The sequence below is a fragment of the Aphelocoma coerulescens genome, assembly GCF_041296385.1.
Source record: "Aphelocoma coerulescens isolate FSJ_1873_10779 chromosome W unlocalized genomic scaffold, UR_Acoe_1.0 ChrW_unloc_scaf_1, whole genome shotgun sequence".
In the NCBI taxonomy this organism is placed as follows: domain Eukaryota; kingdom Metazoa; phylum Chordata; class Aves; order Passeriformes; family Corvidae; genus Aphelocoma; species Aphelocoma coerulescens.
The window spans coordinates 2549177-2565779 of record NW_027184080.1 but is presented as its reverse complement, the minus strand read 5'-3'; positions in this window follow the sequence as shown (position 1 = coordinate 2565779).

Here is a 16603-nt window from a genome sequence, read left to right as displayed (position 1 = left end):
TGCCCCGACAAGTGGGGCCCTGGCAAGGATCCCAACAGTGTGGTAGTCTTCTGTTCTGCTTTTGTAATACAGTTTTAAAAGTCCTTTAAGAAAATGTTTAAATCATAAAATATAATATTTCAGTCTCTGACACCATGGCTTTTCAAAAATTATAGACAGTGGCCTTGCAACAATATCAGCCACTTCTCTTTAACACCCCAGTGTGGATTCTGTCTGGGCACATAGATTTATGTGGGTTGAGCCCTCGCAAGAGGCCACAGACCAGCCCTTCATTACTGGTGGGTTGACACGTGCATTGTAGCTACTTGATCCTGTGATCTGGGGTCCAGCTATGCTAGTCAAGACAGAGGCAAAGAAGGTATTAAGAACTTCTGCCTTCTCAGCATTTATGCTGACTAGTTTCCTTGCCCTGTTTAGCAATGGGCCTATGTCTTCCCTGTGCTTCTGCTTACAGCTCATGTATCTGAAGAACACTTTCTTGTTCTTGACATCTCTGGCCAATTTCAGTTCTAGCTGAGCCATGTGAAAAACAAGGTTCACTCTTTGTAAAATTTTAAGGAAAGTTTAATAAAAGGGACAATTAGAAGACAATAGCAAAAAGGGTATTACGGCCGGGTGCTTTGGCAGAAATCCAAAGGCACAACTCTACATCCAAAAGATCGTCTTTGAAAGTACATCTCTTATTGCATATTCATTACAATCATTCATAATTCATAAATTCTTTGGAGTTTCTGTGTATCGTCCCATCAGCATTATCTTCCTCCTTGGCTCCATTCAGTCTCTGCTCGCTCCATAAATCCTTCTCTCTGGTTTCGGTTCTTCTTCTCCTCTGATAAGATACTCCAGGAATGTGAAGGTTTTCTCTGCCTATCTTTTCTAAATTGACTACATAAATGTCTTCGGTTTGAAAGACAGGTGTCTGCTAAGGAAGGCAGAAGCCTCCCTTGGAGTGGCAGGTGTAACCCCTTTCCCTCTGAGTTATGATTTTGGAATCAAGGGTCTTTAGGCAAAGATGTGGGAAATAGGAATAACAGTTCTTTACTATATATATAGATAGATAGATAGATAGATAGATAGGTAGATATATAACCAGTCGAACAAAACAACAACAACTATGACAGTAACAGCAATCACAAACCCAGTCCCAGCCTTCTCGGCTGTCAGGCTATTTCCCCTCGGATGCAGTTCCGCTCGCAGCCGACAGGGATCGCTGGCGGCTCCCGGTGAGCAGGGCAGGTGCGATGGTTCTCCCGCGGCTGCTTTGGTGCCCTGGGATCCCGGGGAAGGATGGAACAAAAAAACTTCACAAATCCCGGCTGGTCAGCCTGTCCCTGGACTCCCGGAACCGCAGGCTGGACTGGCAGGCCGGAGCTGCAGGCACAAACACAAATCCCGGGTGGCAGACGAGATGTATCCAAAAGGGGAACCCCCCGGGGCTCCAGGCAGGCAGGGTAAGCACGGCTACAGCGTAGCGAAGGCTCGAAACAGCAGCGGTGCAGGGCGGCCCCAGCCCCAGCCTCCAGCAGGGCAGGGAAAGCAGCCTTGGGATCCCGGTGTTGTTTCCAGCAGAAAGGAAAGACGCCGAAAACGGGAACCAGCAGCTCTTCTCTCCGCGGCTTCTCTCTCCAGACGCTGAGAGCGAACTGAACTGCCCGCCAGGTGAGAACAAAAGCCTGGCCGGGCCCTTTTGTCTTTCTTAAGTATGGCTATCTCCTCTCAAGTATGGCCATTTATCTCCTAGCAACATGCTATGGGAAAAAATTCCTTTAACAGAAAAAAACTAGGACTAAACTAAAAACCCCAACAATAAACAATAGACATTCTATGTCATGTATTACATTACAGAACCTAGGTAAAGTTTTCCTAACATTAAGGAACATAAAAAAACCAACATCACAATACATTCATAACAATTATGTAACATGCAAAAAGCCACTATCACAATACCATTTATAACAGCCATAGCTTTCCTGACTGCATGCCCTAGCAATGTTCTTGTAGTTCTCAATGGCTATTTGGCTGCCTTTCCATAGCCAGTAAGCTGATTTTTTCTTTTAAGCACACCAAAATGCTCATTGTTAAATTGTGTTAGTCTCTTGTTCTGCCTTCTTCCTTTCCCTTTGTAGGGGATTGTGGTGGGTTGACCAAGCCACTCTATCACTCTACCTCCTCAGAAAGATAGGAGGAGAAAAAAGATTAAAAGCATGGGGGTCAAGATAAAAGCATTTCAATAGGATATAATTTGTCATTAAGATATTATTAACTAGCAATATCCAAAGGTTGATGTTTAGGAATAATTATGCATATAAATATTCTTATACCACTACTTGTGCTGATTTAGCAAAAATTGGTTTGTGGGGGCAGAGGAGAAAAAAAAAAGAAGAGCTGCCTGAAACTTCTATGTCCGGCACAGAGTCAATAGCTGAAAGCTCTGACGATGGGCAGGTTACTAGGACAATTAGACAAGCTGGTGACACCTCTGTGATGACATATTTAACAAAGGAGAAACCGCGAGAAACCCTTTTTTCCTGCTTCCCTCCGAGGGGTGGCGAGGGGTTCCCTGGGCCCCTTCCCGGAGAGGGACGCCGGACCTTCCCGGCTCGGCAGCTGGGGCTGGGCCGCTGGGAGGAGCCACCCCGGAGCCGCGACCAGCTGCGACCAGCCACGTGGCCCGGACGGCGCAGCGCGGGCTCCCCGGGGCTGGTGCGGTCCGCACAGTGCTGGCAGGCCCTTCCTGAAGCTGGCGCAGCTCACGCGGAACCAGCAATAAACACCACACAGCCGGCAGCAAGAGACATAGCGAGTATTTTCCCCAATGCGGAGCCCAGACAAGATCAACTTCTTAGCTGCAACTTGCAGGCACTAACTTTCTTCCAAGTAAGAGGAAAGGAAAAGTAAGGTCATGTGAAGAAGAAAGATGGCGGCACCAAAGTCAGTTGGGGAAGGGAGAGGGCGGAGGCGCTCCCAGTGCCAGAAGTGAGATTCTCCTGCAAGCCATGATGAGGACTATAATGCACCAAACTGTTGTTACAAGGGAACTAGGGGTTAAGAGATGATATATTAGGAGCTTCCTGTTAAATGATATATACTGCTTGCTTAACAGTTATTGTGCTTGCCAAAAGCAGGAAGGGAGGATGCGAGGCTATTGATAAGAAGTAACCACGTATCACTGTTTCCCTATAATTCATGAGGTGCATGGGGGGGGGGGGGGCAGAGATCCATGCTCAGCCCGTGAAGAGGAATGCTCACGCTAGAGTGTATATATGCTGAGAGGCTTTTAAAGATTGAAGAAGATAGCCTTTGCTTCTAGGCTGGAACAGCTCATCCTTAAAAGACTAAACCCCATGAACTGTTATTGAATCGGGGGGATGGGGAAACAGAGGTTAAATAATTTGCTAAGAAGTTGTTTGTTAGAAGCAATGCATACAGCTTGCTCAACACTTATTTTGCCTACCAAAGCAGGATCAGAAGATATAACACTTGATAAAGGGAAGGAATCTTGACCAAAGATCCCGTTTTCAACCCAAAACTAACCCAAACCAGTCTTGAAGTTTGGACTTGGGCCAGGGACATAAAGAGCATGTGCAGGGAAGCAAGGTGAAAAGTTCAGGATGAGGAAGACCCTTTATTTCATTTGAGGAAGACTCTTATTTCATCCCGGAGACCCCTGCCCATGACCACCAGACGACACTGTGCAAGCACAACGCAGATGTAAATGACTTTTGGGCTCATTGTAATACTAGGCAGGGCTAGGTAATAAATATGTATAGGCATATTGGAAAACTTAATGAACATGGAACTTTTAACCCGATATATACCAAGCTGAATGCAGCTGTCGGCACGCATGACTTTGGAGGAATTATCCCGCATGGGTCCCAGCGCTGGAATAAACATACCTACTTGTCATGGGTTAGCTAGCATAGTCCCAGAAGTGATGTCCTTGCTAAGGGGTGCTTACAGTTTCCTCTGGGACCTGATAGAACCTATCAGCTGGCCAGTTTGAATATGGACAATTCTTTAAGCCACTTAAAATTGTGACTGCCTCTGTGATGCACACTTAAGAAGAGAAACCCTGAGGCACAGGCTCTCTCTCATTTCCGATGCTGGGACAGGTGGCTGCGGGCCCCATGCGGGGCCAGTGGGCCCGGCCCAGGCTCTGCTTGGGCCAGGCATTGCCGGGCCACGGCCATCCTGGAGCTGATGGGCCCGGTTCCACCCGTGGAACCCCCACCCCAGCAGGGCTGTGGGCAGCCTGAGCGACTTGGCTTCCCCCCTGTTCTAGTTTGGCCAAATTTAGAAATATATCCTCTGAGAGAAGGCACAACCACCCCTCCCCCACCAGGTTCGGGAAAAAATAAATTTTCCTGGAAGGAAAGTGAAGAAGATAAAACTATTTATTTAACAAACACACGGGAAAGGAAAATGAGGTTAAATGGTAAAATCTTTCGCTGTGGAGGAAAAACCTGGGAAAGCGTTAGAGTCCTCCCTTTGGTCTCCTCGGAGCTGGGGCTTGGCCCGGGGCCAGGCCCTCTGTGCCCGATGAAAAGTCCTCCCAATGTGCTCTGAGGTTGAAAGCAGTCCAGTAGCAAAGGGAGAAAATCCAGAATTCTAGAGAAGGAAAAAGCAAAGTCCAACTCTCAGTCTCTCTCTGGAGAACCAGAAACTGAAAACAACTGGCCAAAAGCTGACTGGAACACAGCAAGCCGGGTGCTTCCTCTCTCCCCTGCTGCGGCTGGGGAAAAAAACAAAAACCTGCTATCTTTATGTGACCTTGAACAAGCTGCAAACTGCTTTGAGAAAATTTTGCTCAGTTTTTTTCCTTCCCCCTCTCAGGCTCAGTTTAGAAGCATAGAAAGACACAAAAATTAATTTCTAGGCATGGGCAGCGATATGGGATACACATCATAACGTCACCCCAAGACATTCCACCCCTTATCCCATATTGTTGGCTCAATGACCAAACTAAGATATTCTAATTCTATACACACACATTAATACATATATATATATCTATATATACACAGCTATATACGAACAGTGACAGTGACAATCAGCAAGCAGGGATATACAAGCATTTACCACTACAGGTGGTTTTCACACAACAATCAGATCTCCCTGTGGTGCACAACGAGTTGTTCCATTTTTCTGCATCACTCACCATGTGCAACCAGGTCCATGAACAAAGACAACCTCACGGATGGGTTTGTCTGTACTCGAGGCAGAATTTATCCATACAGTCTTTCCTAATAGACTTCTGAGATGCACTACTGGGACCTTATCTCCATCTGTTGTATGCAGGGATTCAGATTGGGCTGGACCAGCTCTATTGGTGGAACCTCGGGTGTTAACTAACCAGGTGGCCTTTGCTAGATGCTGTTCCCAATTTTTGAAAGTTCCCCCACCTAGTGCCTTTAGGGTGTTTTCAACAATCCATTGCACCGTTCCACTTTGCCTGCAGCTGGTGCATGGTAAGGGATATGGTACACCCCCTCAATGCCATGTTCTCTAGCCCAGGTGTTAATAAGGCTATTCTTAAAATGAGTCCCATTGTCAGATTCAATTCTCTCAGGGGTACCATGCCTCCAAAGGACTTGCTTTTCAAGGCCCAGGATGGTGTTCCGGGCTGTTGCATGAGGCACAGGGTAGGTCTCCAACCATCCCATGGTGGATTCTACCATTGTGAGCACATAGCGCTTGCCTTGGTGCGTTTGAGGCAGTGTGATGTAATCAACCTGCCAGGCCTCCCCATACTTGTATTTGGACCACCGCCCACCATACCACAGGGGCTTCACCTGCTTGGCCTGCTTCATTGCAGCCCATGTCTCACAATGATGGATCACCTGGGAGATACTGTCCATGGTCAAATCCACCCCTCGATCTCGTGCCCACTTCTAGGTGGCATCTCTGCCCTGATGGCCTGAGGCATCATGGGCCCATCGAGCTAGGAACAACTCTCCCTTGTGTTTCCAGTCCAAGTCTACCTGTGACACTTCTATCTTTGCAGCCTGATCTACCTGCTTGTTGTTTTGGTGTTCTTCATTAGCCCTACTCTTGGGGACATGGGCATCTACATGGCGGACTTTCACAACCAGCTTTCTTACTCGGGCAGCAATGTTTTTCCACTCTTCAGCAGCCCAGATTGGTTTTCCCCTACGCTGCCAATTAGTTTTTTCCCACTTTTCTAGCCATCCCCACAGAGCATTGGCTACCATCCATGAATCAGTGTAGAGGTATAGCTTTGACCACTTCTCTCTTTCATCAATGTCCAGGGCTAGTTGAACAGCTTTGAGTTCAGCGAGTTGGCTTGATCCACCTTCCCCTTCAGTAGCTTCTGCAACCCCTCATGTGGGACTCCATACGGCTGCTTTCCACTTTCGTTTCATCCCTACGATGCGACAAGAACTGTCGGTGAAAAGAGCGTAGCGTGTGTCTTCTGATGGCAGTTGGTTGTACGGTGGAGCTTCTTCAGCACGTGTCACTTGTTCTTCTTCATCAGCGAGACCAAAGTTTTCACCTTCAGGCCAATTTGTGAATATTTCCAGAATCCCAGGGCGATTCAGTTTTCCGATACGGGTGCGCTGTGTGATGAGAGCAATCCATTTGCTCCACGTGGCATTGGTGGCGTGGTGGGTAGAGGGAACCTCTGCTTTGAACATCCACCCCAGCACTGGTCGTCGGGGCGCCAGGAGGAGTTGTGCCTCAGTGCCAATTACCTCTGAGGCGGCTTTGATTCCTTCATAGGCTGCCAAGATTTCCTTCTCTGTGGGAGTGTAGTTGGCTTCAGACCCTCTGTAGCTTCGGCTCCAAAACCCCAGTGGTCGAACTCGAGTCTCACCAGACACCTTCTGCCAAAGGCTCCAGGACAGGCCATGGCTCCCGGCTGCAGAGTAGAGCACGTTCTTCACTTCGGGTCCTGTCCTTACTGGGCCAAGGGCTACGGCATGAGTGATTTCCTGCTTGATTTGGACAAAAGCTTGTTGCTGTTCAGGGCCCAATGCAAATCGTTCTTCTTGCGGGTAACCAGGTAAAGAGGACACACAATCTGGCTGTATTCAGGAATATGCATCCTCCAAAAGCCTATGGCACCTAGGAAAGCTTGTGTTTCCTTCTTGTTGGTTGGTGGAGACATTGCTGTGATCTTATTGATGACTTCAGCGGGAATCTGACGCCGTCCATCTTGCCACTTTACTCCCAGGAGCTGGATCTCTTGAGCAGGTCCCTTGACTTTGCTCTTCTTGATGGCGAAACCAGCTTCCAGGAGAATCCAGATAACTTTCTCTCATTTCTCAAACACTTCTGCTGCAGTGTTCCCCCACACAATGATGTCATCAATGTACTGCAAATGTTCTGGAGCCTCACCCTTTTCTACTGCAGTCTGGATCAGTCCATGGCAGATGGTGGGACTGTGCTTCCACCCCTGGGGCAGTCGGTTCCAGGTGTACTGCACACCCCTCCAGGTGAAAGCAAACTGAGGCCTGCACTCTGCTGCCAAAGGAATGGAGAAAAATGCATTGGCAATGTCAATAGTGGCATACCACTTCGCTGCTTTGGACTCTAGCTCGTACTGGAGCTCCAACATGTCCGGCACAGCAGCGCTCAGTGGTGGAATCACTTTATTCAAGGCACGATAGTCCACAGTCAATCTCCATTCCCCATCAGATTTATGCACAGGCCAAATGGGACTTTTGAAGGGTGAGTGGGTCTTGCTGATCACCCCTTGGCTCTCTAGCTCACGGATCATCTTGTGGATGGGAATCACAGAATCTCGAGTTGTCCGGTACTGTCGGCGATGCACTGTCGAGGTAGCAATTGGTACTCTTTGTTCTTCCCTCTTCAGAAGGCCGACTGAGGATGGGTTCTCTGATAGCCCAGGCAAAGTGTTCAATTGCTTAATGCCCTCTGTCTCCACAGCAGCTATTCCAAAAGCCCACTTGAGTCCCTTTGGGTCTCTAAAATACCCGTTCCGGAGGAAGTCTATGCCCAAAATGCACGGGGCCTTTGGGCCAGTCACAATGAGATGCTTCTTCCACTCAGTTCCAGTCAGGCTCACCTCAGCTTCCACCAAGGTCAAATTTTGTGATCCACCTGTTACACCAGAAATAGAAACAGATTCTACCCCCACATGCTGCGATGGAATTATTGTACACTGCGCATCAGTGTCAACCAAGGCATCATATTTTTGTGGTTCTGATGTACCAGGCCAATGAATCCACACAGTCCAAAAAACACGGTTTTCCCTAACCTCTACCTGGCTAGAGGCAGGGCCCCTCTATGCCTGGTTATCCTTCTTTCCCTGGGCCTGTATCTTAGAGGTTCCTTCATGGGAATTGGACATGTCATCCTCTTTTCCATCATTTCCGGCAGTTTGGCTACAGGCAACTGGAGCTACTTCCTTTTTGGTAGATCCTCCTTTCTGAGACTTGCGCTCCTTCAATTCACGCACTCGTGCTGTCAGAGCAGAAGTGGGTTGTCCACCCCACTTCCTCATGTTTTCCCCACTGTCACACAGGAAATCCCACAGCTCACTTCGTGGGATGTGCCTTCTCTCTGGGGAACGTCCGTGGAGAAGGCACTCTTTAATCTCCTGGTGTTTCTTCTTCATTTCATCTTCCATTTTCTGCACACGTGTTTCCACAGCTGCGATTCTTGCATGTGTTGGGCCATGCACAGAGTCTGCATATGCTCGGAGCTTCACTGCCATATCCTTCACGGTCTCATTCGCACCGTAGTCCGGTTTCATTATTGCTAAAGCAGAAGCGTATTCTGGTGGCCCAAGCTGTATGAGTTTTCACCACATATATGGAATAACTCTGGCCCGGTCTGGACTCCTCAATCCTGGGTCATTTGCGAAGACAACCTCTACCACCCCTAGTTCTCTCAGGCGTTGGATCCCTTGCTCTATGGTCTTCCATGGGGTTTGCTGCATGTAGAGATCATCTCTGCACATATATCTTTCAGTCAAGCCTGTCAAAACTCGTCTCCAGACATTGGTAGAGTCAGCCCCCCTTTTCATCGCTTGGTCAGTCACTGGATCATGTGACAGGGATCCCAAATGCCTCGCTTCAGCACCATCCAGCATCACATCATCACCTGCCGCATCCCAAATATGGACCATCGAACTTATTATGGATTCATCAGACCCTTGGGTGTAATCCTTTCTTAGGCTGTGAGGGTCCTTTATGGACATGGACTCAGTAATGGTTTCTGTGCCTGAATCAGTAGGTGGTTTTGAGGTTCCTTCCCCTGCATCTTTTGAGGTTCCTTCCCCTGCATTATCCTCATCTTTCACTGGGCGATCAGTTTTGGTTGTGTGCTTTTTCCTCGTGACAGGAGCTACTGTCAGTGGCTTAGACTCTCCATCTGGTTTGGGCTTGCTGTCTGGTTTATCTGCAGCCTGAGTGACTGGGGTATCTGCAGGCTTTGCTGATTTATTTTCCTGCCTTTCTACCCTTACCTGCTGCAGTGTGCGATAGGCATATGCCAAGACCCAACATATTGCAAGGAGCTTGTTTGCATTAGAATTGTCATTGTATTTCTCTTTCAGATATTTTGCCACCTCAGCTGGTTTCTGAACTTGTTCAGGGCAAAAATTGCAGACCATTGGGTCAGAGAATTTCTTCAGGATTAGGCCTATATCCTCCCATTCCCCACACCACTCAGGATGTTCCACCTCTGCGTCAGGTGTCTCAGCAGTCGCCCGGGAAATCTGAGCTCTTATTCTAGACAAGCTGCAAACCACATAGAGGAAGCTTACCAGATAAAATACCAGAAATACCAGGAAGGTGGTCTCTTTAACATCCAGGGGAAACTGAACATTCTCAAAAGATAACCTATCAAATTTAAAGGGAAGGGAAACCCCGACTCCTCCTCCTCTAACAATCTGGGTGCAGTTACTAATAAATTCCCAAAACAGGCTACTGAAGCTAGGACTGGGGTTAGGACGGAGAAACCATTTATCATACACACTTTGAACAGCTGCCTGTACCTCTGTCAGCTTCTTATAAATCATTATCACCCAGCACAGCAAAATAGAAATCCGAATTCGTGTCCCTGCTCTGCAAAAATTCCTTATCAAGGATAAGATCAGACCAAGTTGTGGATAGGCAAATAAGCCTAGGGACCAGAAAGGCACTAGTACCTCAAACAAGCCTATGGACCAGAAATACATGAATATATCAAGCCAGAGAAATGTTATGAACTCAACCAACATGATGACTATTTTACTCCAGCACAGAATATGTAAATTCAAACCAAAATGCAATTAGCACAGGTTTTTCACTTTCCTTCTAGCCATGCAGTTGGGCGCCACTAAATTTGTACCGGTTTGACCAAATTTAGAAATATATCCTCTGAGATAAGGCACAACCACCCCTCCCTCACCAGGTTCGGGGGAAAAAAAAAAAAATTTCCTCGAAGGAAAGTGAAGAAGATAAAACTATTTATTTAACAAACACACGGGAAAGGAAAATGAGGTTAAATAATAAAATCTTTCGCTGTGGAGGAAAGACCTGGGAAAGCGTTAGAGTCCTCCCTTTGGTCTCTTCGGAGCTGGGGCTTGGCCCGGGGCCAGGCCCTCTGTGCCCGATGAAAAGTCCTCCCAATGTGCTCTGAGGTTGAAAGCAGTCCAGTAGCAAAGGGAGAAAATCTGGAATTCTAGAGAAGGAAAAAGCAAAGTCCAACTCTCAGTCTCTCTCTGGAGAACCAGAAACTGAAAACAACTGGCCAAAAGCTGACTGGAACACAGCAAGCCGGGTGCTTCCTCTCTCCCCTGCTGCGGCTGGGGAAAAAGAAACCTGCTATCTTTATGTGACCTTGAACAAGCTACAAACTGCTTTGAGAAAATTTTGCTCAGTTTTTTTCCTTCCCCCTCTCAGGCTCAGTTTAGAGGCAGAGAAAGGCACAAAAATTAATTTCTGGGCATAGGCAGCGATATGGGATACACATCATGACATCACCCCAAGACATCCCCCCTCTCCTCTGCGGCCAAGATTTCAGCAAAAGAGGCACCGCTGTCCGGCAGAGGTCAGGTGACCAACAGCGATAAGCCACATTCCAGCTGCAAGGCCGAGGTGAGATTAACCCTTTTAGTGCTGTGAAGAGCTGGAAACCTGAGGGAAGAGAGAGAGGAGATGCTTAAAGCTGAAATTCTGTTGTGAAGCTATGATATATCAGAGTATCCCGTTGTAATTTCATGAAGATATGGGCGGTGGAGTGTTCAACTCGTAAGCAATAGGCAGATGCTGCCGCAGCTGTAATTTCATGAGAAGTTTGGACAGAGAGAGATGAACCAGATGAACCAGACGAGGACTTTTGCTCCAAAGAGGAAAGGAGAAAAACCTCAATTCCTAGAGATGCTCCTAGAGATAGTCTTGAAGATAAGAAAGACCCTTTGCTCCCAGGGAAGGAGAAGGGCCTCTGTTTTTTTGTTTCTGAATGGCTCAACCTTAAAATTGTACCCCAAAAAACTTCAAGAGTAGACCCTCAAAAGCAGTTGCGGGAAAAGCTGCAAGTCGGGGGAAGGGACTCACATCGCAAGCAGAGAGACTCCTCTTCCTAAATGGACTGAACAAAGTTATTTGGAAGTGGGCGGCGGTCTCATTGTGGCAATGTTTTCATAGCACGAGCAAGAAGAGACTTCTCTTCCTAAATGGACTGAACAAGGTTATTATGGAAGTGGTAAACAGACTGAACATCTCAAGGGTTGTCTTTTTACATTGTAAGCGGGAGAAGGGAGAAAGGTGGGGGGAGGAAATGTGTTCTGAAGGTGTGGTATGATTTTTTTCCTCTTTTAGGTCTGTTAATAACTTCTTTATATTCTTTCAAGTTTGGTGCCTGCTTTGCATTTCTCCTAATTCTTATCTCACAGAAGGTAAACAGTAATGAGTATTTTGGACCAAACCACTACACTAAATTGGTGTTTCTGCCCGGTTACAAACCGAACCCGCTACACCATGGCACCTAGGAAAGTCTGTGTTTCTTTCTTGCTGGTTGGTGGGGACATAGCAGCTGTCCTAAAAATCACCTCTGTTGGAATCTGTTGGTGTCCATCTTGCCACTTTACCCTTAGGAACTGAATTTCCTGGGCAGATCCCTTGACTTTACTTTGATGGCAAAACCTGCTTTCAGGACAATCTGGATTATTTTCTCCCCTTTCTCAAAAACCTCTGCCAGGTTCCTCCATACGATGATGTCATAGGTTAGCAAGCATAGTCCCGGAAGGGATATCCTTGCTAAGGGGTGCTTACAGCTTCCTCTGGGACCTGATAGAACCTATCAGCTGGCCAGTTTGAATATGGACAATTCTTTAAGCCACTTAAAGTTGTGACCGCCTCTGTGATCCACACTTAAGAATAGACAAACTCCCCCCCAAGCTCTCTCTCGTTTCCGGCGCTGGGACAGGTGGCTGCAGGCCCCGTGCGGGGGCCAGCGGGCCCGGCCAGGCCCTGCTTGGGCCAGGCCGGGCCGGGCCACGGCCAGCCTGGAGCCATGGGCCTGTTCCAGCCATGGAACCCCCCCCCACTGCCTTGCCGTGGGCAGCCGGAGCGGCTCGGAACCCCCCCCCCCCCCTCCACTGCGGCCGAGATTCAGCAAAGCGGCACCTCTGTCCGGCAGAGGTCAGGTGACCAACTGCGATAAGCCACATTCCAGCTGCAAGGCTGAGGTGAGATTAACCCTTTTATTGCTGTGAAGAGCTGAAAACCTGAGGGAAGAGAGAGAGGAGATGCTTAAAGCTGAAAGTCTGTTGTGAAGCTATGATATATCAGAGTATCCTGTTGTAATTTCATGAAGATATGGGGGGTGGAGTGTTCAACTCGTAAGCAATAGGCAGATGCTGACGCAGCTGTAATTTCATGAGAAGTTTGGACAGAGAGAGATGAACCAGATGAACCAGATGAACCAGATGAGGACTTTTTGCTCCAAAGAGGAAAGGAGAAAAACCTCAATTCCTAGAGATGCTTCCGGAGATAGTTTTAAAGATGAAGATGACCCTTTGCTCCCAGGGAAGGAGAAGGGCCTCTGTTTTCCTTTGTTTCTGAACAGCTCAACCTTAAAATTGTACCCCAGAAAACTTTCAAGAGTGGACCCTCGAAAGCAGTTGCGGGAAAAGCTGCAAGTCGGGGGAAGGGACTCACATCGCAAGCAGAGAGACTCCTCTTCCTAAATGGACTGAACAATATTTGGAAGTGGGTGGCTGTCTCGGTGTGATACTGTTTTCATAGCATGAGCAAAAAGAGACTTCTCTTTCTAAATGGACTGAACAAGGTTATTATGGAAGTGGTAAACAGACTGAATATCTTAAGGGTTGTCTTTACATTGTCAGTGGGAGAAGGGAGGAAGGTGGGGGGAGGAGGAGAGTTCTAAAGGTGGTATAATTTTTTTTTTCTTTTCTTTTCTTCTTTTAGGTCTGTTAATAAACTTCTTTATATTCATTCAAGTTGGTGCCTGCTTTGCATTTCTCCTAATTCTTATCTCACAGAAGATAAACAGTAATGAGTATTTTAGACCAAACCACTACACTAAATTGGTGTTTCTGCCCGGTTACAAACCCAACCCGTGACAAAATGGTGGAGAATGCGGGCAATTGATGAGATCTGTGAGATAAAGCTTAATTAGGAGGAATACTGGGCAAAGCAAGTATTAGGTCATAAGTTAAGTAGCATGATAGTGAGAAACTTATATTGTAATTGTACTGAACTACCTAGGGGTGGAATATAGCAGAAGTTGAATGTAATTTTGATAATAATTCTTAAATGTGTCTTCACAGAGGCGAGGGGTGGAGAATGTCATAGGTTAGCAAGCATAGTCCCGGAAGGGATATCCTTGCTAAGGGGTGCTTACAGCTTCCTCTGGGACCTGATAGAACCTATCAGCTGGCCAGTTTGAATATGGACAATTCTTTAAGCCACTTAAAGTTGTGACCGCCTCTGTGATCCACACTTAAGAATAGACAAACTCCCCCCCAAGCTCTCTCTCGTTTCCGGCGCTGGGACAGGTGGCTGCAGGCCCCGTGCGGGGGCCAGCGGGCCCGGCCAGGCCCTGCTTGGGCCAGGCCGGGCCGGGCCACGGCCAGCCTGGAGCCATGGGCCTGTTCCAGCCATGGAACCCCCCCCACTGCCTTGCCGTGGGCAGCCGGAGCGGCTCGGAACCCCCCCCCCCCCCCTCCACTGCGGCCGAGATTCAGCAAAGCGGCACCTCTGTCCGGCAGAGGTCAGGTGACCAACTGCGATAAGCCACATTCCAGCTGCAAGGCTGAGGTGAGATTAACCCTTTTATTGCTGTGAAGAGCTGAAAACCTGAGGGAAGAGAGAGAGGAGATGCTTAAAGCTGAAAGTCTGTTGTGAAGCTATGATATATCAGAGTATCCTGTTGTAATTTCATGAAGATATGGGGGGTGGAGTGTTCAACTCGTAAGCAATAGGCAGATGCTGACGCAGCTGTAATTTCATGAGAAGTTTGGACAGAGAGAGATGAACCAGATGAACCAGATGAACCAGATGAGGACTTTTTGCTCCAAAGAGGAAAGGAGAAAAACCTCAATTCCTAGAGATGCTTCCGGAGATAGTTTTAAAGATGAAGATGACCCTTTGCTCCCAGGGAAGGAGAAGGGCCTCTGTTTTCCTTTGTTTCTGAACAGCTCAACCTTAAAATTGTACCCCAGAAAACTTTCAAGAGTGGACCCTCGAAAGCAGTTGCGGGAAAAGCTGCAAGTCGGGGGAAGGGACTCACATCGCAAGCAGAGAGACTCCTCTTCCTAAATGGACTGAACAATATTTGGAAGTGGGTGGCTGTCTCGGTGTGATACTGTTTTCATAGCATGAGCAAAAAGAGACTTCTCTTTCTAAATGGACTGAACCAGGTTATTATGGAAGTGGTAAACAGACTGAACATCTTAAGGGTTGTCTTTACATTGTCAGTGGGAGAAGGGAGGAAGGTGGGGGAAGGAGGAGAGTTCTAAAGGTGGTATAATTTTTTTTTTCTTTTCTTTTCTTCTTTTAGGTCTGTTAATAAACTTCTTTATATTCATTCAAGTTGGTGCCTGCTTTGCATTTCTCCTAATTCTTATCTCACAGAAGATAAACAGTAATGAGTATTTTAGACCAAACCACTACACTAAATTGGTGTTTCCGCCCGGTTACAAACCCAACCCGTGACAGATGATGTCCTTAATGTACTGCAGATCTTCTGGAGCCTCACCCTTGTCCAGTGCAGTCTGGATCAGTTCATGGCAAATGGTGGGACTGTGCTTCCACCCCTGGGGCAGTCAGTTCCAGGTGTACTGTGCACCCCTCCAAGTGAATGCAAACTGTGGCCTGCACTCTGCTACTAGAGGAATGGAGAAAAACACATTAGCAATGTCAATAGTGGCATCACTTTGCTGCCTTGGACTCCAGGTCGTACTGAAATTCAAGCATGTCTGGCACAGAAGCACTCAGTGATAGTGTGATTTCGTTCAGGCCATAATAGTCCACTGTCAGTCTCCACTCTCCATTAGACTCACCCACAGGCCATATGGGGCTATTGAAGGGTGATCGAGACTTGCTGACCACTCCCTGGCTCTCTAGTTCACAGATCATCTTATGAATGGGAACCACGCTGTGTCAGCTTGTGCAGTATTGCTGACAATGTACTGTAGTGGTGGCAATCAGTACCTGTTCTTCAACACTCAGCAGTCCTACAGCAGAAGGGTCCCCTGAGAGACCAGGCAAGGTGTTCAAATGCCTAATGCCTTCTGTCTCCACAGCAGCTATCCCAAAAGCCCACCTGGGTCCTTTTGGGTCTTTGTAATACCCACTCCTGAGGTAATCTATACCAAGAATACACAAGTGTGGGGTATGCCCAGCCACTGCCCTGGAGGGATGTCTGCTGAGATAAGAGATTGCATAATCGCCTAGCAGGACTCCCTGGAAAGGCAACTACTTCTTTGGTCACGGCGAGAAAAGACAGACCCACGATCCTTTAGGAGACCCTATGCAGATCCTTCGTAACCCATTGGCCTTTACCTATCCCCTGTATCCCTATAAAAGCTAGCTCTCTGCCCCTGCGAGACGGAGATGCTCACCCGTAGCTCCCCTTCGCCGGAGTACGGATAATAAAGCTACCTCGTGCTGAACCAGCTACTCGAGCCTCCTGTCTCTCTCTCTGGTCTGGCTTGGCCTGGAGGCTGCCCTGCAGAGCTGAGCTGAAATAACGAGCTGACAATCACTAAAGAGCTGACAGTCTCTGCACGGGCCCTCCTAGCTAGCAGCTGAGGGAAGACACCGGACCTCGGGAAGGCGATTCCTTTTGGGGCCATCTTTCCGGACCAGTCACCCCTTCCTGGGTCAGAGCCACTGATCCCATCTCCAGCTGTAATACACAAGGCCTCTGGACCAGTCACAATGGGGTTTTTTTTCTACTCCTTCCCAGCCAAGCTCACCTCAACTTCCAACAGTCAACTGATCCCCCTGTGTCTTGGTTTGAAGGACAGGTGTCTGCCTAGGAAGGCAGGAGTCTCCCTTGGAAGGGAAGAAAAAAATTGCAACTCCCTTCCCTCCAAATTATAATAATTTTGAAATTAAGGGGCTTTCAGGCAAAGATATGAGGAATAGGAATAACAGTTCTT